The sequence below is a fragment of the Myodes glareolus genome, chromosome 7 (assembly GCF_982192425.1).
Source record: "Myodes glareolus chromosome 7, mMyoGla1.1, whole genome shotgun sequence".
Taxonomy (NCBI): Eukaryota; Metazoa; Chordata; class Mammalia; order Rodentia; family Cricetidae; genus Myodes; species Myodes glareolus.
In genome coordinates, this window is record NC_142032.1 from 53,412,962 (window position 1) to 53,436,579 (window position 23,618).

At 42.9% G+C, this 23,618-nt stretch overlaps 1 pseudogene; it reads right to left on the bottom strand.

The window, feature by feature from the left end:
• Positions 1–22,230: 22,230 nt before the first annotated feature.
• Positions 22,231–23,406, bottom strand: LOC148121420 (farnesyl pyrophosphate synthase pseudogene; annotated as a pseudogene).
• Positions 23,407–23,618: the final 212 nt, after the last annotated feature.

Sequence of the window (23,618 nt, forward strand, 5' to 3'; positions counted from 1 at the left end):
ACACCTTCTTTAACCATTCTTCTATTGAGGGACACCTAGGTTCTGGCTATTACAAATAGTGCTGCTATGAACATAGTTGAACAAATGTTTTTGTAGTATGTTAGGGAATCTCTTGGGTATATTCCCAAGAGTGGAATTGCTGGGTCCTGAGGGAGGCTGACTCCCAGTTTCCTGAGAAACCGCCACACTGATTTCCACAGTGGCTGCACAAGTTTGCATTCCCACCAACAATGGATGAGTGTTCCCCTCATTCCACATCCTCTCCAGCATAGGCTATCATTGGTGTTTTTGAGTTTGGCTATTCTGACAGGTGTAAGATGCTATCTCAAAGTTGTTTTGATTTGCATTTCCCTGATCGCTAAGGAGGTTGAGCATGACCTTAAGTGCTTTTTAGCCATTCGAAGTTCATCTGTTGTGAATTCTCTGTTCAGTTCAGTACACCATTTTTTAATTGGGTTAATTAGAGTTTTAGTGTCTAGTTTCTTGAGTTGTTTGTATATTTTGGAGATCAGACCTTTGTCTGTTGAGGGGTTTGTGAAGATCTTCTCCCAGTCAGAAGGTAGCCTTTTTGTCTTACTGACAGTGTCCTTTGCTTTACAGAAGCTTCTCAGTTTCAGTAGGTCCCATTTATTTATTGTTTCTCTTATTGTCTGCTCTCCTGGGGATCTGCTTAGGAAGTGGTCTCCTGTGCCTATGTCTTGTAGACTACTTCCTACTTTCTCTTCTATCAGGTTCAAAGTGGTCGGATTAATGTTGATGTCTTTAATCCATTTGGACCTGAGTTTTGTGCATGGTGATAGATATGGATCTATTTTCATTCTTCTACAGGTTGACATCCAGTTATGCCAGCACCATTTGTTAAAGATGCTATCCTTCTTCCATTGTATAGCTTTAGCTCCCTTGTCAAAAAATCAGGTGTTCATACATTTGTGGGTTAATACCTGGGTCTTCTATTTGATTCCATAGGTCTACTTCTCTGTTCTTATGCCAATACCAAGCTGTTTTCAATACTGTAGCTCTGTAATAGAGTTTGAAGTCAGGGATGGTAATGCCTCCAGAAGTTCCTTTATTGTATAAGATTGTTTTGTCTATCCTGGGTTTTTTGTTTTGCCATATAAACTTGATTATTGTTCTCTCAAGGTCTGTGAAGAAGTTTGATGGGATTTTGATGGGGATTGCATTGAATCTATAGATTGCTTTTGGTAGAATTGCCATTTTTACTATGTTGATTCTCCCAATCCAAGAGCAGGGGAGGTCTTTCCATTTTCTGGTATCCTCCTCAATTTCTTTCTTCAAAGACTTAAAGTTCTTGTCAAATAGGTCTTTCAATTCCTTCGTTAGAGTGACCCCAAGATATTTTATGCTCTTTGTGGCTATCATGAAAGGTGATGTTTCTCTGATTTCCCTCTCTGCTTCTTTATCCTTTGTGTATAGGAGGGCCACTGATTTTTTGGAGTTGATCTTGTATCCTGCCATGTTACTAAAGGTGTTTATCAGCTGTAGGAGTTCTTTGGTAGAGTTTTTGGGGTCACTTTTGTAAACTATCATATCATCAGCAAATATCGAAAGTTTAACTTCATCCTTTCCAATTCGAATCCCCTTGATCTCCTTATGTTGTCTTATTGCTATTGCTAGAACTTCAAGCACTATACTGAAGAGGTATGGAGAGAGTGGACAGCCTTGTCGCGTTCCTGATTTTAGTGGAAAGGCTTTGAGTTTCTCTCCATTCAATTTGATGTTAGCTGTCGGCTTGCTGTATATTGCTTTTATTATATTTAGGTATGATCCTTGTATCCCCAGTCTCTCCAACACCTTTATCATAAATGGGTGTTGAATTTTGTCAAATGCTTTTTCAGCATCTAGTGAGATGATCATATGGTTTTTATCTTTCAGTTTATTTATATGATGGATTACATTGATAGATTTGCATATGTTGAACCAGCCCTGCATCTCTGGAATGAAGCCGACTTGATCATAATGGATAATTTTTCTAATGTGCTCTTGGATTCGGTTTGCCAGTATTTTATTGAGAATTTTCGCGTTGATGTTCATGAGTGAGATTGGCCTGTAATTCTCTTTCTTGGTTGTGTCTTTGTGTGGTTTTGGTATTAGGGTAACTGTAGCTTCATAAGGAATTAGGCAATGACTCTTCTGTTTCTATATTGTGGAATACGTTAAGGAGTATAGGTATTAGCTCTTCCTGGAAGTTCTGGTAGAATTCTGCATTGAAACCATCTGGTCCTGGGCTTTTCTTGATAGGGAGATTTTTGATAACAGCTTCTAATTCTTCGCGACTGACAGATCTATTTAGATTGTTCACCTGTTCTTGGTTCAACTTTGGTATATGGTACTTATCTAAAAAAATGTCCATTTCTTTTACATTTCCAACTTTGTGGCATATAAACTTTCATAGTAAGATCTAATGATTCTCTGAATTTCCTCTGTGTCTGTGGTTATGTCCCCCTTTTCATTTCTGATCTTATTAATTTGCATGTTCTCTCTCTGCCGTTTGATTAATTTGGATAGGGGTTTGTCAATCTTGTTGATTTTCTCCAAGAACCAGCTTTTTGATTCATTGATTCTTTGGATTGTTTTCTCTATTTCTATTTTGTTGGTTTCAGCCCTCAGTTTGATTATTTCCAGTCTTCTAGACCTCCTGGGTGAATCAGCTTCTTTTTTTCTAGATCTTTCAAGTGTGCTGTTAAGTCTCCAATGTGTGCTTTCTCTGCTTTCTTTAATTGGGCACTTAGTGCTATGAACTTTCCTCTTAGCACTGCTTTCATAGTGTCCCATTGGTTTGAGTATGTTGTGTCTTTGTTTTCATTAAATTCAAGGAAGAGTTTAATTTCTTTCTTTATTTCTTCCTTGACCCAGGGGTGATTTAGTAGTTGACTGTTCAGCTTCCATGAGTTTGTTGGCTTCCTGGGGGAAGCATTGTTGTTGAATTCTAATTTTAGTCCATGGTGATCTGACAAGACACAGGTAGTTACTAATATTTTTTTGTATCTGTGGAAGTTTGCTTTGTTACTGAGTATGTGGTCAATTTTCGAGAAGGTTCCATGAGCTGCAGAGAAAAGTTATATTCTTTCCTATTTGGGTGGAGTGTTCTATAGATGTCTGTTAAGTCCATTTGATTCAATACCTCCAATAAATCTCTCAATTCTCTGTTTGGTTTCTGTCTGATTGGCCTGTCCATTGGTGAGAGAGGAGTGTTGAAGTCTCCTACAATTAGTGTGTGTGGTTTGATGACTGCCTTGAGTTCTAGAAGAGTTTCTTTTACATATGTGGGTGCCTTTATATTAGGAGCATAGATATTCAGGATTGAGACTTCCTCCTGATGAATTGTTCCAGTTATGAGTATGAAATGTCCATCTCCATTTCTTCTGATTGATTTTAGTTTGAAGTCGATTTTGTTAGATATTAGAATGGCCACACCTGCTTGTTTCTTAGGTCCATTTGCTTGGAAAACCTTTTCCCAACCCTTTACTCTGAGTAGGTGTCTGTCTTTGTGGTTGAGGTGTGTTTCTTGTAAACAGCAGAATGTTGGATCCTGTTTTCATATCCAATCTCTACGTCTGTGCCTCTTTATAGGTGAATTGAGTCCATTGATATCAAGTGATATTAATGACCAGTGGTTGTTGACTCCGGTCATGTTTTTTTTTTAGGTAGTAGAGTGTATGTGTTTTTCTTCTTTGATTTGTGCTTGTGAATGGTCGCTAGATGTTCGAGTTTTTGTAGGGAGTGTTGGGAATGTTGGATTCCTTCGGTAGTGATTTTCCTTCTAATAGTCTCTGTAAGGCTGGATTAGTAGCTACGTATTGTTTAAATTTGTTTTTATCCTGGAATTTTTTGTTTTCTCCGTTGATAGTGAACAATAGCTTGGCTGGGTATAGTAGTCTGGGTTTGCATCCATGGTCTCTTAGTTTCTGCAGTACCTCTATCCAGGATCTTCTGGCTTTCATGGTTTCCATAGAGAAATCCGGTGTAAGCCTGATAGGTTTACCTTTATAAGTTACTTGACCTTTTTCCTTTGCAGCTCTTAAAATTTTTTCTTTAATATGTATGTTTTGTGTTTTGATTATTATATGGCGAGGGTATGTTTTTTTCTGATCCAGTCTATTCGGTGTTCTGTATGCTTCTTGAACCTTCATAGGAATATCGTTCTTTAGGTTGGGAAAGTTTTCTTCTATAATTTTGTTGAATATATTTTCTGGGCCTTTGATCTGCAGTTCTTCTCCTTCTTCAATCCCTATTATTCTTAGATTTGGTTTTTTTATTGTGTCCCAGATTTCCTGAATGTTTTGTGAAGAGAATTTGTTGGATTTGCCGTTTTCTTTGACCAGAGCATTTATTTTCTCTATGGTATCTTCAGAATCTGAGATTCGTTCTTCTATCTCTTGTATTCTATTGGTTATGCTTGATTCTGTAGTCTCTGTTCGTTTACCTAGGTTTTCCATATCCAGCCGGTTCTCGGTTTGTGTTTTCTTCATTGCCTCCATTTCAGTTTTCAATCCTTGGACTGTTTCCTTTACTTGTTTGATTGTTTTTTCTTGGTTTCTCAGGGTCTCATTCACGGATTTACTTATTTCTTCAAACTTTTTGTTATATTTCTCATCTAATTCTATACTCATTTCTTCAAACTTTTTGTTATATTTCTCATCCAATTCTTTAAAGGAGTTATTCATATCCTGTTTAAGGGACTCTATTGCTTTCATAATGGCACTTTTTTCCACTTCTTCTGGGTTAAGGTGTTCAAGTCCTTCTATTGTAGGGTCCTTGGGATCTGGTGTTTTCATGTTGTTTTTCAGATTGTTGGATGAGGTCCTGCCTTGGCGTCTGCCCATCTCTTACTTCAAATGTTCTCTATTGGAACTTCTGTTACCAGGTCAGGTTCCCTTCTTGGGCAGGGACTTCACTGACAGAATGCCCACCTTTCCTCAGGCAGGCTATTGAAGCACAGGCACTCCCTCTTTCCAGGATGTGCTTACAATGCAGGCCCAGCTCGCAAGGCAGCTGAGCTGGGGAAATTTTATGGCCCCAGGGGGAAGGGGGAAATATAGGAATTCGTACCTGGATGGGAGCTGGGATGGCAGGCGGGAGGGGGTAGCCAGCACTGCAGGGCAAGCTGGGCATCTATGGGGTCGGGGAACGCCCAAGCTCCTCCTCACTAGGACCCTGCCCCAGCCCAAAGGAAACTCACCCTTCAGATGGCCCTCTGCTAGAAGTCAGGGCCCCTGCTGGTCAGGAATGTGGCTGAGCTGGCCCCTGGTCCACCTGTCCTGAGGGAGGCCTTTAAGACCCAGCAACTGCCTCCAGCCGGGATGCGCCTGCAGCCCAGGCCCAGCTTGCAAGGCAGCTGAGCTGGGGAAATTTTATGGCCCCAGGGGGAAGGGAGAAATATAGGAATTCGTACCTGGATGGGAGCTGGGATGGCAGGCAGGAGAGTGTAGCCAGCACTGCAGGGCGACCTGGGCGTCTATGGGGTCAGGGAATGCCCAAGCTCCTCCTAACCGGGACCCTGCCCCGGCCCAAAGGAAACTCACCCCTCAGATGGCCCTCTGCTAGCTTTTAATTTTTTAATTAATTTATTTATTTATTAAAAAGTTTCCTACTCCTTCCCGCTTCTCATTTCCCTCCCCTTCTCCCCTTTCCCTCACTCTCCAGTCCTGAAAGAAGTCAGGGTGCCCTGCCCTGTGGGAAGTCCAAGGCCCTCCCCCCTCCATCCAGGTCTAGGAAGGTATGCATCCAAACAGACTAGGCTCCCAAAAAGCCAGTACATGCAGTAGAATCAAGACTCAGTGTCATTATCATTGGTTTCTCAGTCAGCCCTCATTGTCAGGCACATTCAGAGAAACTGGTCTTATCACATGCTTGTTCAGTTCCAGTCCAGCTGGCCTTGGTGAGTTCCCATTAGATCAGTTAAAGCATCTCAGTAGGTGGACACAGCCCTCACGGTCCTGACTACCTTGCTCATGTTCTTCCTTCTTCTGTTCTTCATCTGGACCTTAGAAGCTCAGTTCAGTGCTCTAATGTGGGTCTCTGTCTCTATCTCCATCCGTCACCAGATGAAGCTTCTATGGTGATTTGCAAGATATTTATCAGTGTGGCTATGGAACAAGGCCAGTTCAGGCACCCTCTCCTCTGCTGCCCAAGGACCTAGATGGGGACATCCCCTTGGACACCTGGGAACTCCTCTAGAACCAAGTCTCTTGCCAACCCTAAAATGAATCCCTTAATTAAGATATCTTCCCTGCTCCCATATCCACCCTTTTTTCATCTCAACAATCCTATTCCCCCAAGCTCTATCCAATCCTCCCCTTCTTCCGTCTCTCTCCACATCTTCCCTTCCCCCCAACCCCACCCTCACACCTGTGCTCCCAACTTTTTTCCGGTTCTACTTCCAATATCCAGGAGGATAAATATATGCTTTTCTTTGGGTTCATCTTCTTATTTAGGTTCACTAGGATCACAAACTATAGGTTTAATGTCCTCTATTTATGGCTAGAATCCACTCATGAGTGAGTACATACCATATTCCTATTTTTGGGTCTGGCTTACCTCACTCAGTAAAGTGTTTTCTATTTCCATCCATTTGCATGCAAAATTCAAGATGTCCTTATTTTTTACCGCTGAGTAAAACTCTAATGTATATATGTTCCACACCTTCTTTAACCATTCTTCCATTGAGGGGCACCTAGGTTGTTTCCAGGTTCTGGCTATTACAAATAGTGCTGCTATGAACATAGTTGAACTAACGCTTTTGTAGTATGATTGGGTATATTCCCAGGAGTGGAATTGCTGGATTCTAGGGAGGTTGACTCCCAGTTTCCTGAGAAGCCACCACACTGATTTCCAAAGCGGTTGCACAAGTTTGCATTCCCAGAAGCAATGGATGAGTGTTCTCCTTACTCTACATCCTCTCTACCATAGGCTTTCATTGGTGTTTTTGATTTTAGCCATTCTGACAGGTGTAAGATAATATCTCAAAGTTGTTTTGATTTGCATTTTCCTGATCACTAAGGAAGTTAAACATGACCTTAGGTATCTTTTGATCATTTGAACTTCTTCTGTTGAGAATTCTCTGTTCAGTTCAGTACCTCATTTTTTATTTGGGTTATTCAGAATTTTCATGTCTAGTTTCTTGAGTTCTTTATATATTTTGGAGATCAGGCCTTTGTCTAATGCAGGGTTGATGAAGATCTTCTTCCATTCAGTAGGATGCCTTTTTGTCTTATTGACAGTGTCCTTTGCTTTACAGAAGCTTCTCAGTTTCAGGAGGTCCCATTTATTTAATGTTGCTCTTATTGTCTGTGCTACTGAGGTTATACATAAAAAGTGGTCTCCTGTGCCCATGCATTGCAGTTTACTTCCCACTTTCTCTTCTATCAAGTTCAGTGTGGTCAGATTTATATTGATGTCTTTAATCCATTTGGACTTGAGTTTTGTGCATGGTGATAGATATGGATCTATTTTCATTCTTCTACAGGTTGACATCCAGTTATGCCAGCACCATTTGTTAAAGATGTTTTCTTTCTTACACTGTATAATTTTAGCTCCTTTGTAGAAAATCGGGTGTTCTTAGGTTTGTGAATTAATATCTGGGACTTCGATTCAATTCCATTTCTCAACATCTCTGTTTTTATGCCAATACCAAGCTGTTTTCATTACTGTAGCTCTGTAATAGAATTTGAAGTCAAGGATGGTAATTCCTCTGAAAGTTTCGTTACTGTATAGGATTGTTTTGGCTATCCTTGGTTTTTTTTTTGTTGTTGTTGTTTGTTTTTTGTTTTACCATGTACAGTTGATTATTATTCTCTTAAGGTCTTTGAAGAATTTTATTGGGATTTTGATGGGGATTGCATTGAATCTATAGATTGCTTTTGGTAGAATTGGCATTTTTACTATACTGATCCTATCAATCCAAGAGCATGGGAGATCCTTCCATTTTCTCGTATCCTCTTCTATGTCTTTCTTCAAAGTCTTAAAGTTTTTGTCAAATAGATCTTTCACTTCCTTGATTACAGTTACCCCGAGATACTTTATGATATTTGTGGTTGTATTGAAAGGTGATGTTTCTCTTATTTCCCTCTCTACTTCTTTGTTGTTTGTGTTTAAGTAGGCAACTGAATTTTTTAGAGTTGATCTTGTATCCTGCTACATTACTAAAGGTGTTTATCAGCGGTAGGAGTTCTTTTGTAGAGTTTTTGGTTTTGCTTAAGTTCACTATCATATCATCTGTAAATAAGGAAAGTTTGACTTCTTCCTTTCTGATTCAAATACCCTTGATATCCTTATCTTGTCTTATTGCTATTGCTAGAACTTCAAGCACTAGGTTGAAGAGATATGGAGAGAGTGGACCCAGCCTTGTATTGTTCCTGATTTTAGTGGAATGGCTTTGAGTTTCTCTCCATTTAATTTAATGTTAGCTTTCAGCTTGCTGGATATTGCTTTTATTATATTTAAGTATGAACCTTGTATCTCTAATCTCTCCAAGACTTTTATCATAAAGGGATATTGAATAATGTCAAATGTATTTTAAGCATCTAATGAAATGATCATATGGTTTTTTCTTTTAGTTTATTTATATGATGGATTACATTGATAGATTTTAATATGTTCAACTAGCCCTGAGATGAAGCTTACGTGATCATAATGGATAATATTTTTAATGTGTTGTTGTGGGAGTAACTTCCGCTGCCTCAACCAATTGTCACTGAAGCACGAGCCCACAGTGCAGCGGGGAGCAACTTCCGCTCCGTCAGCCAATAGCTGCTGAAATACCAGCCCACTGGGGCATGGTATATTTCTCTTTTAAAAAGAGAAGCAGATCCAGATCAGGCCCTCTTGGTTCCGGTGCTTGGTCCTGGCTCCTGCTCCTGGCTCCTTCTCCTGGCTCCTGCTCCCGGCTCCTGCTCCAGCGACTAGGCTCCCTTCCTGACGGTTTATGGTGTATGTAAGTTTTACCCCCCAAAATAAATAACCCCTTAAAACATAACTGGTGTGGGATTGATTCGCCGATAATGTGTTCTTGGATTTTGTTTGCCAGTATTTTTCTGAGAATATTTGCATCGATGTTCATGAGTGAGATTGGTCTGTAATTCTCTTTCTTGGTTAAGTCTTTGTGTGGTTTTGGTATCAGGGTGACTGTAGCTTCATAAAAGGAGTTTGGCAATGACTCTTCTGTTTCTATTTTGTGAAACACATTAAGGAGTATAGGTATTAGCTCTTCTTGGAAAATCTGGTAGAATTCTGCATTGAAACCATCCGGTCCTGGGCTTTTTTTTTTTTTTTTTGGTGGGGTGGTTTTTGATGACAGCTTCTAATTCCTCGTGACTTATAGGTCTATTTAAATTGTTCACCTGGTCTTGATTTAATTTTGGTATATGGTACTTATCTAAAGACATGCCCATTTCTTCCACAGTTTTCAATTTTGTAGCATTCAGGCTTTTGTAATAAGGTCTAATGATTCTCTGTGTCTGTGCTTATGTCCCCCTTTTCATTTCTGATCTTGTTAATTTGCGTGTTCTCTCTCTGCCGTTTGATTAGTTTGGAAAGGGGTTTCTCAATCTTGATGATTTTTTTTAAGAACCAGCTTTTTCTTTCCTTGATTCTTGGGATTGTTTTCTGTGTTTCTATTTTGTCGATTTCAACCCTCAGTTTGATTATTCCCAGTCTTCTACTCTTCCTGGGTGAGTCTGCTTCTTCTTTTTCTAGAGATTTCAGGTGTGCTATTGAGTCTCTAATGTGAGCTTTTTTATTTTCATTATGTGGGCACTTAGTGCTATAAACTTTCCTCTTAGCACTGCTTTCATAGTGTCCCATAGGTTTGGGTTTGTTGTGCCTTTATTTTCATTGAATTCAAGGAAGGCTTTAATTTTTTCTTTATTTCTTCATTGACCCAGGGGTGATTCAGTAGTTGACTGTTCAGTTTCTATGAGTTTTTAGGCTTTCTGGGGTAGAATTGTTGTTGAATTCTAACTTTATTCCATAGTGATCCAATAGTACACTGGTGGTTACTACAATTTCTTTGTATCTATGTATGTTTGCTTTGTTACCGATTATGTGATCAGTTTTTGAGAAGGTTCCATGAGATGCTGAGAAGAAGGTATATTCTTTTCTGTTTGGGTGGAATGTTCTATAAATGTCTGTTAAGTCTATTTGGTTCATTACATCTATTAGTTCTCTTATTTCTCCGTTAAGTTTCTGTCTGGTTGACCTGTCCATTGGTGAGAAAGGAGTGCTGAAATTTCCTACTATTTGAATGTGGGGTATGATATATGCTTTGAGTTCTAGTAATGTTTCTTTTACATATGTGGGTGCTTTTATATTAGTGGAGTAGATATTCAGGATTGAGAATTCCTCTTGGTGAATTGTTCCTGCTGTAAGTATAAAGTGTCCTTCTCCATTTCTACTGATTGATTTTAGTTTGAGTCAATTTTGTTAGATATTAGTACAGCCATACCTACTTGTTTCTTAGGTTCATTTGATTGGAAAACCTTTTCCCAACTTTTAACTATGAGGAAATGTTTGTCTTTGAGGATTAGGTGTGTTTCTTGTAACCAACAGAATGTTGGATCCTGTTTTCATATCCATTCTCTTAACCTGTGCCTTTTTATCGATGAATTAAGTCCATTGATATTAAGTGATATTAATGACAAGTAGTTGTTAATTCCATTTTTTTTGTGTTGTAGTGTTTGTGTGTTTTACTTCTTTGAGTTGTGCTGGTGGAGTGTTGTCAGTTTTTTTTGTTATTATGGGTGTTATTGGCTTCCTTGGTTTTTGATTTTCCATCTAGCACTTTCTCTAAGGCTGGGTCTGTGGCTATGTATTGTTTAAATCAGCTTTTATCCTGGAATATCTTGTTTTCTCCATCGATGGTGAGTGCAAGCTTTGCTGGGTATAGTACTCTGGGCTTGCATCCATGGTCTCTTAGTGTCTGCAGCACATCTATCCAGGACCTTCTAGCTTTCATGGTTTCCATTGAGAAGTCAGGTGCAATTCTGATAGGTTTACCTTTATATGTTACTTGACATTTTTCCTTTGCAGCTCTTAATATTTTTTCTTTATTCTGTATGTTTTGTGTTTTGATTATTATATGCTTGCAGGGAGCTGCCCAGAGGAAATCGCCATTACAAGATGGCGCTGGCGGTCCTGCAGTTTGGATGTAAACAAGTCCTTATTTGGCATTGCCGCATTGGGCTGAGCACCCTTTGCCTGCACATGCGCAATTGAGCCTTGTCCCTGGCCAATCCTGAGGCTTCGGGTATCAGCAGACTGGTATTCACCAATCAGGGCAGTGCCCGAGTCCCTTCACCCTATATAAGCAGATGCCACTTGGCTTTCATTCTCTCTCGCTTCCTGCTCTCCCTTCAACCAAGAGGCTCCAATAAAGTGTGATGTGAGAAGAATCCTTGACTCATGGTCGTTCTTCCTTGCTGGTCAAGAGGTTCACAGCAATTGGTGCCAAAACCCAGGACGCCGGACAATGTATCAGACAGCGAGAGGGCCGAAGAGGATCCAGAACTTGACACATGGAGCGGCGACATCGGTAAGTCCTCCAGGTATGCTGATTGCTGGGGTTGGTCCAGAGTGGTTTGGCCTTGCATTAGTGTTAATGGTTGTAATCATCCTTCTCTGCGGCTTTTGGTTGCGCTGCCATCAACTGGGCCATGAGTGTCTTTGCTGCTGCGATCGTGTCTAGTCAAAAGTGAAGGTAGGTCCGCTGTAGATTGAGCGGCATTTTCTAAAAAGAACGTAACTCCCTTGTAGGTAAAAAGGGGGGTTCTTTAGCCCAGGGGATAAGTCACACATAGGTAAGTGTGTACTATGGGCAATTCTTATGGAACCAGCTCGGGCCCCAGCGAAATCTACGGCCCGATCCAGGCGCTTTTACGGCAGCGCAGTCTAAAGATCTCTTCTGGGACAGTCACTATGATCGTTAAGGATATTGATAAGATCTCACCCTGGTTTGCAGTTACAGGTGACTTAGCCTTGTCATCATGGGATAAGTTAGGCAGGGATTTAGAGCAAGCTAAACAAGAAGAGAGGATTGGAAGGGGCACATTTCCTCTTTGGAGGTTGGTGCGGAGCTGCTTGAAGGAAGGACGCAATACAGATATATTAAAGGAAGGTCGCAAGGCATTACAGAAACATCAGGAAAGCCTTTCAGAATCGGACTATAAGGAGGAGGATGAGGATAAGCCTAAAATAAAAAAGGAAAAACCAAAAGAAAAGGATCAAGAAATAGTAACCAAAGAAAAGGGGAAGAAAACCCCCTATGTTCAGTGCTGGAGGAGTTTGCAAATCTAGATTTATCAGAGGAGGAGTTGGATCCTCAAGAGGAGGAGGATCTTGAGGAGGTGGCCGCTAGATATGAGGAAGAGCAGTATGGCCAAAGGCGGGGCAATGATGACATGTTTAAAAAGGGGAACGGAAGACCTGTGGTGTCCGTGGCTTCCGCCCCTTCCCCGTCCGCCCCTCCACCCATGTACTCGCAGGTGGCAGCTGAAGGCAGCAGTTTTATAGGGAGGCAGACTTGGTCGTGCCTGGAGACTGCCTTCCCTGTCTTTGAAGATGTGCGGGATCATACTAGGCGGCATGAGCCAGTACCTTACAAACAGCTTAAGGATTTGGTTGAGGTTGCAAAAAACTTTGGAGCAACTGCCAGTTATACCATTACCCTATTGAGAAGGCTTGCTACAGGAGCCCTGACAGCCACAGACGGGCAAGAGATTGCGAGAGCAGCTCTTTCGTTGGGGCAGTTCCTAGATTTTAAATCCATTGTCCAGGACAGAGCTCAGGTCCAAGCGCGCATAAACATGCAAGGTGGCCACCCTGAATGGACGGCTGATATGCTTCTTGGACAGGGACCATTTGCTGGAAACCAGACTAATTATCCTCCTGAAGTTTATCAGCAGATTAATGATATTAATTATAGAGCATGGAAATCCCTCCCTAATAAGGGTGAAACAGCTAGTAACCTAACCAAGATTATTCAAGGCTCTGCAGAGCCATTCTCCGATTATGTGGCTAGAATGACAGAGGCAGCTGAAAAAATACTTGGGAATTTGGACACGTCCATGCCTTTTGTACAGCAGATAATTTTTGAGCAGAGCACCAAGGAATGTCAAAGAGCGATAGTTTCAGTAAAGGGAAAAGGATTAGAGGCCTGGATCAAAGCCTGCCGTGAAGTCGGAGGGCCTCTGACCAATGCAGGGCTGGCGGCTGCTGTACTTGCTGCCACTAGAGGGGCCAGGGGGGATAAGGGGAAGGCATGCTTTAAATGCGGACAGTTGGGGTACTTTAAAAGACAATGCCCCAGTAATAATAGTACCTCAAATTCTTCAGGACCCTCAGTATCAACATCGCAGAGGCAGCCAAGTACTTGCCCCAGATGCAAAAAGGGAAAACATTGGGCCAATGAATGCAAATCAGTTAGGGATATAAATGGACAACCTATACCTCAGGCTATTTGTTTAGGATCAAAAAACGGATTGGGGGGCCCAAGTCCCCAGGGCCCAAAAATATTTGGGGCAATTCAGGGCTCGATGTCAGTCCCCAATATGACCCCGTCATCCCAACAAGGAGGGCAACCAAGGGCGGGCTGGACCTCCGTGCCACCTCCGGACTGGTATTAACTCAAGATATGGGAGTTCAGATCATAGAAACAGACATGTCCAGACCACTAGAACAAGGCACTGTCGACATAGTCCTGGGACACTCATCCTCAATTATGAAGGGCCTGATAGTCCATCCTGGAGTCATAGACTCCGATTATGAAGGCCGCATTAAGATTCTCTGCCATTCTCCATAAGGGGTGGTTTCCATCGCCCCGGGAGATAGAGTGGCTCAACTCTTGGTTCTGCCCTCAAGGCATAACCAACTTCCAGTGAAAGGATTTGTCCAAAAGGATAAAAGCCTTGGTTCCACGAAAGTGGACTTGGCCTGCTTGTCCATGGAGCTTGATCAGCGGCCAATTTTGAATTTGGAAATAAAAGGAAAGGTTTTTTTTTCAGGCCTGGTGGATACTGGGGCAGATCGTAGTATTATCAGATCCCAGGCATGGCCAAAACGTTGGCCCTTACAACAAGCCTCCCAGTCCCTTCGAGGTCTGGGATATGCACATACACCACACATAAGTGCTAAGGAGTTAGTCTGGAGAACAGAGGATCAGAAAGGGACTATTCAGCCCTTTGTGGTTGATTTGCCCATTAACCTGTGGGGCCGGGATGTGCAGTCCCAAATGAGACTGAGACTTACAAATGATTACTCTGATGCCAGTAAACAAATGATGGCGCATCAAGGCTATGGTCCCAATAAGGGACTTGGGAAATGTCTCCAAGGTAGACAGGCTCCTGTGGAGCCTGTCTCCAAAATGGATAGGAAAGGCTTGGGTTTTTCATAGGGGCCACTGAAGTCATAGCTTCCAGACAGAAGATAATGCCCATCCCTTGGCTAATAGATAGGCCGGTATGGGTCCCACAGTGGCCCCTTTCCTTGAAAAAAACTGGAAGCTGCAAAACAATTAGTACAGGAACAACTGGAATTAGGATATTTAGAACATTCTGTATTGCCTTGGAATACGCCTATTTTTGTAATCAAAAAGACTTCAGGAAGTTGGAGGTTGTTGCATGACCTTAGGGCGGTCAATGCTCAGATGCAAGTCATGGGCCCAGCCCAACAGGGCCTCCCATTGCTTTCGGCCTTACCAAAAAATTGGTCAATAATGTCCTTGGACATTAAGGACTGTTTCTTTTCAATTCCCCTGTGCCCTCAGGACCGGGAGAGGTTTGTGTTTACTCTTCCTTCTGTAAATAATGAACAGCCCAGTGCCCGCTTTCAGTGGAGAGTCCTCCCACAAGGGATGGCCAATAGTGTCATCATGTGTCAGCTGTATGTGGATGCAGCATTGAGTCCTGTTAGGAAACAGTTTCCTACAGTTAAGATCATCCATTATATGGATGACATATTATTGGCTGCCCCCCATCAGGGAACACTGCAGGAAGTTTTTCAAAAGGTTTCATCCCTTTTAGAGGATCGGGGACTCTACATAGCCCCAAATAAGGTACAGACATCTTCAATGGTAAAGTTTTTGGGAACTATCATCACCCCTGAAAGCATCAGGCCTCAGAAAGTGCTTATTCGCACCCGCCACCTTAGAACTCTTAATGATTTCCAACAGTTGCTGGGGGATATAAATTGGATTAGAGGATATTTGAATGTACCTCGGTCTGAGCTTTTGCCTCTATTTTCCATCTTAGAGGGCAATCCTGATATCTGTTCACCTAGAACCATGACCCCGGCTGCATTGCAGGCGCTTAAAAAGGTAGAGTCTGCTATTACCAGAGCCCAATTACAGTGGGTGAATCTGTCCTTACCGATCCTGCTGTGCATTCTTAAAACAAGGAATTATCCCACCAGAGTGTTGTGGCAAGATGGGCCCCTCTGGTGGATGCATGGAAATTCCATGGGAGCAAGATCTGTTCAATATTATCCACAATTGGTGGTTGGCCAAGCATTAATGGGAATAAAGTTTTGCTTAGCCTACTCTGCGAGGACGCCAGACAAGTTGGTACTTCCCTATACGAGGGAACAGGTGGAGGTTTTGACAGCCACGGTGGATGGTTGGGCTATTCTGCTTTGTGCATTCTCAAATGTTATTGATAATCATGTGTCAAGACACCCCTTGATAGATTTTGTGGAGAAAAATTTGGTGTATTTTCCCAGAATTACCTCGCCTCACCTCTTGGTGGGAGCCTTAACGATCTATACAGATGGTTCCAAGACAGGGAAGGGGACTTTGGTGGCGGGAAGTGCTAAACCCGTGGTTTTTCAATTTCGGCTTGATTCCCCCCAAGTCACTGAGTGCTTGGTAGTTTTGGAAGTGTTCCAGAGGTTTTTTGAGCCATTTAATTTAATTTCAGATTCACAATATGTGGTCAATGCTGTAGCCTCTCTTGAGGTGGCGGCCTCAATTCACTGCTCAAGTACAGTGTCCAATATTCTTTGACAAATACAAGAATATATTTTGAAAAGAGAGAATCCCTTTTATGTTGCTCATATTCGAGCCCATTCCCTTTTGCTAGGACCTATGGCGGAGGCCAATGCTCAAGCTGATGGTGCTACTCAAGCACTCGCCCTTGTGGCCGCAGATTCACTCCAGCTAGCTAGAGATTTCCATCAGCTCTATCATGTCCCAGCGAATACACTTCACCTAAGGTTTAAGATCTCAAGGGATAATGCCAGGGTAATAGTGAAAGCCTGTCCCTCCTGTGTGACCATGCTACATCCCCCACATGTTGGGGTAAATTCCAGGGGGTTAAGGCCAAACTCACTCTGGCAAATGGACATGACTCATATCCCGGAATTTGGCAGGCAAAAATATGTTCATGTGTCAGTGAACACATGCTCCGGGATAATTCATGCCACCCCCCCTAGTGGGGGAAAAGGTAATTCATGTAAAAATGCATTGCTTAGAAGCCTGGGCGGCCTGGGGGAAGCCCACCCATCTTAAGACTGATAATGGCCCAGCATATGCCTCACAGGGTTTTAAAGTCTTTTGTAAGCAATTACAAGTCAAACACACCACAGGTCTACCATATAATCTGCAAAGTCAAACAATTGTGGAAAGAGCAAATAGAAACCTAAAGGAGATCCTCCAAAAACAAAAAGGGGGAATAGCTGAGGCAGCGTCCCCCAGGGAAAGGATCTCCCTTGCACTCTTTACACTTAATTTTTTAATTCAAAACAATGCTGGAAAAACAGGAGCAGACAGGCATGCCCTGCATAAAAGCTCTTCGGAGCAAGATTTGGTCATGTGGAAAGATGTACTGGATAACAAATGGTACGAACCGGATCCGGTGGTGTCCAGATCCAGGGGAGCTATTTATGTTTTCCCACAGAATCGAGAGGACCCAATCTGGGTGCCAGCAAGACTGATCAGAGAAGTGAAGGATGTTGCAAAGGATGAAGATGATCCAGTGGATGCTGAATGCCCTACTGTGGACGATTCATGCAGAAGCAGCAAAGATGACCCTCTGGGCGGTGACAAGGGCATGGCCCATACCGATACCAGTTCATGTTAATTCATTCCATTTGCCCACATTATTTTCCATCTCCTGTGATATGGGTGCGCCCTGTAAGCCTAACTCAAAACCAAGGTTAGAAAGGTTTAATGCAACCAGAGTTGATTTAAATGGAACCATGTGCTTTTTCCTAGTTAAGGGTAAGGGAAGCCCTCATCCTTGCATTAAGCTCCTACATAAAAATCTCACCAATTGGATGAATCCTTTAGAGCATAGTAAGGTGGAGATAGGCATATTATATAGTGCATTAAGTAGCATAGCCAATGGACCAACAGAAGGGTCTAAAACAGGTGACATTATGTCGGCCATAAATGTTACCACCCTGACCATGCGGGCTGATTCCATGGTGCCTGTTGGAGCGAGAACAAACACTAGGAATGCAACTCACTTTAAAGCATCACCACATTGCATTCTGGATTTTTCATTCCCACCCACCTTTACTGCCTGTCAAGCAAAAACCTGGGATGAAAAACAAATTGCATGGGGGTTTTCTTTATCCATGGGAAGATATATCTATAATCATACCAATGAAAATTCTACAACAGGGACAGGGTGGTCCTGGTACCAATGGTTGCTTTCCAATGAGGTGGGAGTTGTGGAAGATGTTTCTGCCTTAGCAACTCCTGCCAATTACAATACAGTTGCTCAAGGTCTCAGGTGTTCTTAGTGAGCAGCATGGGCGAGGAAGGCGTCTTCATATTAGTCAAGTAGAAGAGTTGCATAATCATACTCTTCCGGGGGCCGCAGTCTGCCTACCCTCCCCATTCATTTTTTTACTTACCAATGCTACTGGTAAAGAGAAAAAGCTTGATTGTAGAAACGCCTCAGTGGAGTGCTTTTTGTCTGAATGTTGGAATGGGACATGGAATCTAGCTGTGGTGCTGAAGGTTCCTACATTTGTGCCCCTTCCTGTAAGAGCTGACCCTGAACAGTTCCCCATTATTGCACTCCTACGCAGGCGACGTGATTTTGGGATCACTGCTGCCATAGTCACTGTCATTGTAGTATCAATGGCAGCCACTGCTGCAGCGGGAGTAGCGATGGCTCAGCAGATACAAACAGCTGATGTCCTTAATGAAGTTGTTACTAAAACCGCAGATGTTCTGGATACACAGACACAGATTAACAAGCATATGTTGTCAGGCATAGTGGCTGCCAATCAGAGGATTGATTTTTTACAAACCCAAACAGATGAATTGGCCAGCTTAATTCAAGTTGGTTGTGTGTCATATCAGAAACATCTTTGCATTACCTCTGTTGTTTTTAATAACTCCAGGAATGTATCCCAGTAAATCGGACAATACTTGGCAGGAAAGTGGTCGATGGAGATGGAAATGTTACTTCAAGAGCAGCTGTTTCAAATTATCACTTTGAACAGCACCCATGTGCTGCCTCTTACCTTTGAGCAATTTTCTGACGGGCTCTATTCTGCCTTTTCCTTATTTAAGGAATGGGTGAGAGTAGGGATATTTTTGGCATGCTGCCTAGGTGGATGTGCGGTATGTCTGTGATTGGTGTGCTGTCTGCAAGCCCAAATGAGGAGGGACAAGGTCATTGTGGCACAAGCCTTGGCTGCCTTGGAATGTGGATCCTCACCCCATATTTGGCTTTCAGCCCTAAAGAGCTCATAGGCAATATGCTATGCATAGCCTGTGCACCCTCGAGGGACCGGATAGTCCCATTGCACAGAGGAAGGTATGCATAGAGGAGTATGTGTAGATACAGCCCTTGCACTACCAGGGAAGTATTTGTCCCATTGCACAGGAAGGGTGTATCTTGCCTATTCTTTATTCCTTTCCCTCAATTAGTCCACACATCATGAGGTGGGGACCTGATTGGGAAATAGCCCTTGCCTTATTGCTCTTAAAAACAAAAAGGGGGAACTGCAGGGAGCCGCCCAGAGGAAATCGCCATTACAAGATGGCGCCAGTGGTCCTGCAGCTTGGAGGTAAACAAGTCCTTATTTGGCATTGCCGCGTTGGGCTGAGCACCCTTTGCCTGCACATGCGCTATTGAGCCTTGTCCCTGGCCAATCCCGAGGCTCCAGGTATCAGCAGACTGGTATTCACCAATCAGGGCAGTGCCCGAGTCCCTTCACCCTATATAAGCAGATGCCTCTTGGCTTTCGCTCTCTCTCTCTTCCTGCTCTCCCTTCAACCAAGAAGTTCCAATAAAGTGTGATGTGAGAAGAATCCTCGACTCATGGTCGTTCTTCCTTGCTGGTCAAGGGGTTCACCACATATGGTGAGGGGATGCTTTTTTTGATCCAGTCTACTTGGTGTTCTGTATGCTTCTTGTACCTTCATAGAATATCTTTCTTTAGGTTGGGAAAGTTTTCTTCTATAATTATGTTGAATATATTTTCTGTCCCTTTGAGATGTAATTCTTCTCTGTCTTCTAACCCTATTATTCTTAGGTTTGGTCTTTTCATGGTGTCCAAGTTTTCCTGGATGTTTAAAGAATTTGTTGGATCTGTTGTTTTCTTTGATCAATGAGTTTATTTCCTCTATAGTTTCTTCAGCATCTGAGATTCTTTCTTCAATCTCTTGTATTCTGTTGGTTATACTTGTCTCTGTAGTTTCTGTTCATTTTTTCAGATTTTCCATATCCTGGCATCTCTCAGTTTGTATTTTCTTCATTGCCTCCAATTCATTTTTCAAGTCTTGAACCGTTTCCTTTACCTGTTTGAATGCTCTTTCTTGGTTTTCTTGGGTATCTTTGAGAGATTTATTCATTTCTTCTACCTTTTTGTTAGTCTTCTCTATTTCTTTATAGGAGTTTTTCACATCCTGTTTAATGTTCTCTATTATTTTCGTAATGTTATGTTTAAAGTCTATTTTTTCTACTTCTTCAGGAATATGGTGTTCAAGTCTTCTTGTTGTGTGATTTCTGGATTCTGGTGTTGTCATGCTGCCTTCAGGTTGTTGGAGAAATTCTTGAATTAGTGCCTGCCCATCTCTCCCTTCAATGCAGCCAGGAGTGTCTTGGCATCTTGGTCCAATCTTTCTGTGACTGACTGTGTACTTGGGGAATTTTCTTGGTCTGTCCTCTCTTAGGGCCCCTTGGCACCGGAGCCAGTCATGCTTGTGGACCTAAGGATCCTGCAGATGGAAAGGAGTGACCTCTGGCTGGATCTTCTCAGTGCAGAACCAGGATCTGTTCACGTGCCAAGGACCTCGCAGACAACAGGGCAGGCTTTGGGGAGGCAGGGTCTTGTGGAACAAAGAAGTCCCTGCAGCAGGACCTGGAGAGTTCCTTTATTCCCTTCTGGACCGTCTGCCCTGGGGTGGGGGGCACACACTCAACCCTCTGGGTGGATCTCCTTAGCACAGGAACAGGGACTCCTGGTAGTCCAAGAACCCCACAGACAAAAGGGCAAACTTGGTGGTGACAGGGTCGTGTGAAACAAAGAAGCCCCTGCAGCTGGAGCTGGAGGTGCCCTGCACTCCCTTACAGGGATCTTCCAGCTGGGTGGGCACACACTCATCCTTCTGGGTGGGTCACCTCAGTGGAGAAGCAGGAACTGTTCCTGGGCCAAGGACCTCACAGACAATAGGGCAGGCTTGGGGGAGGCAGGGTCGTGTGGAACAAAGAAGCCCCTGAAGCAGGAGTTGAAGGGGCCCTGTACTCCATTCCTGGACCATCCACCCCAGGGCTGGCACACACTCACCTGCCTGGATGGATCTCCTCAGTGCAGGAAAAGGGACTTCTAGCAGTCCAAGGACCACACAGACAAAAGACTGTTTTTGAATTTTTTGACTGTGAAAGAGCTAAGTAGAGAGAGACATTTCATTGTATAGACTGCTATGTTAAATGGACATAAAGGTATCTTGATCCCAAAATTAGAGTCTAAGGATATGTTACTTTGTGAAAGAGGTTGTTCTTTTGTTTTCATAGAAGCTGAGAACCTGTGGATTGTTTCCAGACCAATATGGTTTGATGGAACAAAATCCCCTGAAAGGCTGCTATAAACAATGCCAAAAATAAAGTACTTTGTCCAATAAACAGCTGGAAGCATCTTGGAGAAAAACTATACCCATATTCCCAAATATTGCTTATAGACACTTCTTTACAGTTAAAGGGGTATATGCTATAGAGATTTGCATTAGTATGGATCTTGGTTTATTGATACAAATTTAAGATCAATTTTGTTATATGTATATTTCTGCTCTTGATTAAGGTGTTTGGTTGTGCAATTCATTTAAAATGTATAATTAAGAAACATGGGTTAATAGATAGCCATCTATAATAGTCAAGCTTGTAGTCATGTTAGTCAGGTTTTCTAGAGTATTCTTCAAATCTTTCAAAGACCCTCAGAATATGGCATTTAAATGTTTTAAGAAATTTGGACATTTCATGACAGTGAGACACATCTGGTCCTGGCAGCACCAGTCTACATCAAGAGGCTGATGGGCATAAAAGAGGCTACTTATGAAGTTTGTCAGCCATTTGGTCAAGAAACTGCTCTTTCCTGGACTGCTTAACTGGACAAGCAGGACCCACAGAGAATTGACTGAAGAATTTGCCTAAAGGTGAGAAAGGGCTTTCAGGATTCCTGCTTCATGAAAGAGTAAGCGAGACATTTTGCAGTGCCGCGCCAGCATGGCAACTGTAGTTCTCTGAGCAAGGGACGTCGGGATTAACGCACAACACAACTTCAGGTTCTGCAGACAAGCCTTTATTCTACTTTCTCAAACAGTATATATAGCCCTCAGCAGGAAAGGATGAGCCAGCAAAAGCAGGAAGCTCATCACTATAACTCACATGGCTTAGAGGTAAACATCCTTAAAAACACTGCTGAAAACAACAGATTGTTCCTGTTTTGGGGACAACCAACCACAAGAGTGCAAAACAGATCAAGTGGGGATGCGAAGATTTGTCATCAAGGGACCCAACATTGCAGGACACAGAAGAAACTGACTGACAAACTGCGAATATGGGCAGAACTGTCTTTAAAATTTTCTGCTTCGTGGAAAAGTCAGTTTGATACTATGGGCCTGTAGGCTGAGGATGGATCCTCCAATGGTACAGAGGATCTTTGGGTGACTGTCCAGGTGGTGAGATGTCTCTGTTAATTCTAGAGTTTTGAAAGATGTTTACAATGAACTTATTGTTTTATTAGGTCACATTTTATCCTTCTGGAGTCTTTTTTTTTTTTCGCTGTAAAATAATTTATTGAGATCCCTCCCTCAAAGCCTTTGCAATCTCGAGGTCACTTTTTCCGCTTGTAGATCTTCTTTGCTAGTTCCAGGAAGATGGCTGGGGGTAGCGGCGCTGAGTACTGCTCCACGAGGCTCTTGAGGCGGCTGTAGCTGTCTTCCTCGTACTTTAAGAACACAGCTGGCAGATCCAGCGCTTCATACAGCGCTTTCACCCGTGCCACCTTCTCTGGGTCCTTCTGCCCATAATTCTCCTCTAAGATCTGCTGCTGTTGTGGAGTGGCTCGCAGCAGACACTGAACCACCAGCCAGCTGCACTTGTTGTCCTGAATGTCGGTGCCGACCTTTCCAGTCACACTGGGGTCCCCAAAGAGATCAAGGTAGTCATCCTGGATCTGAAAGAACTCGCCCATCTCCAGCAGGATCTTCATGGCATTAGCATGTTCCTTCTCCCCATCAATGCCCGCCATGTACATGGTGGCTGCGACAGGCAGGTAGAAAGAATAGAAAGCTGTCTTGTACTTGACAATAGATTTATACCTCTTTTCAGTGTATCTATCAAGATCCACATGGCCCTGGGGTGCTGTCATGAGGTCAAGGGTCTGCCCAATCTCTGTTTGATAGGAGCTCTGCAGGAAGAGCTCCAGCAGGTTCAGGTAGTAGGGCTGCTCCCTGCAGTACAACTTCAGCAGGCGGTAGATGCAGGCTTCCAGAAGCAGAGCGTCATTGACTGCATCCAAGCCTATGCCTGGCTTCTGGTACCAGCAGATCTGTCCTCGGCGAGTGAGAGAAGAATCCATGATGTCATCTGACACAAGAAGGAAAGCCTGGAGCAGCTCTACACACCAGCCCACAGTCAGGGCCCGCTGAAGACTCTCGGCATCCTGTTTCCTTGGCTCCACCAGCTCCCGGAAGGCTTGGAGCACAGTCAAACCCCGATTGTACTTGCCTCCCACGGCATTGTACTCTAGGACCTCCTTGAGCCGGGTAATGGCATCGCCTGTCTCCGGATGACCTAGCTCGTCCTCAGTCAGCACCTTGACAATCTGGGAGAAGTGTTGGATGAAATCCTGCCTGTCTTGGTTACAAGCCTCCAATTTCGGGTTCCCATTCATTCTGAGAGAGGAACAAAATGCTCTGCTCCTTAACGCGACTTCTCCCGGGTCCCCTTCTGGAGTCTTTGATGGAGTCAAAGAATCTATAGCTATTGTTACAGATTTCCTTAGTTATGATAAAGGATAAAGTAGATACAAATATTGTAACTGTAATTCTTGTTTGATAACTGTTTTATTACATGTAATTTTAATACCTTAAAGTAAAACCTCCCTTTTTATTTAAACAAAAAGGGGGAGGTGATGTGGAAGTCCCCTCTGTG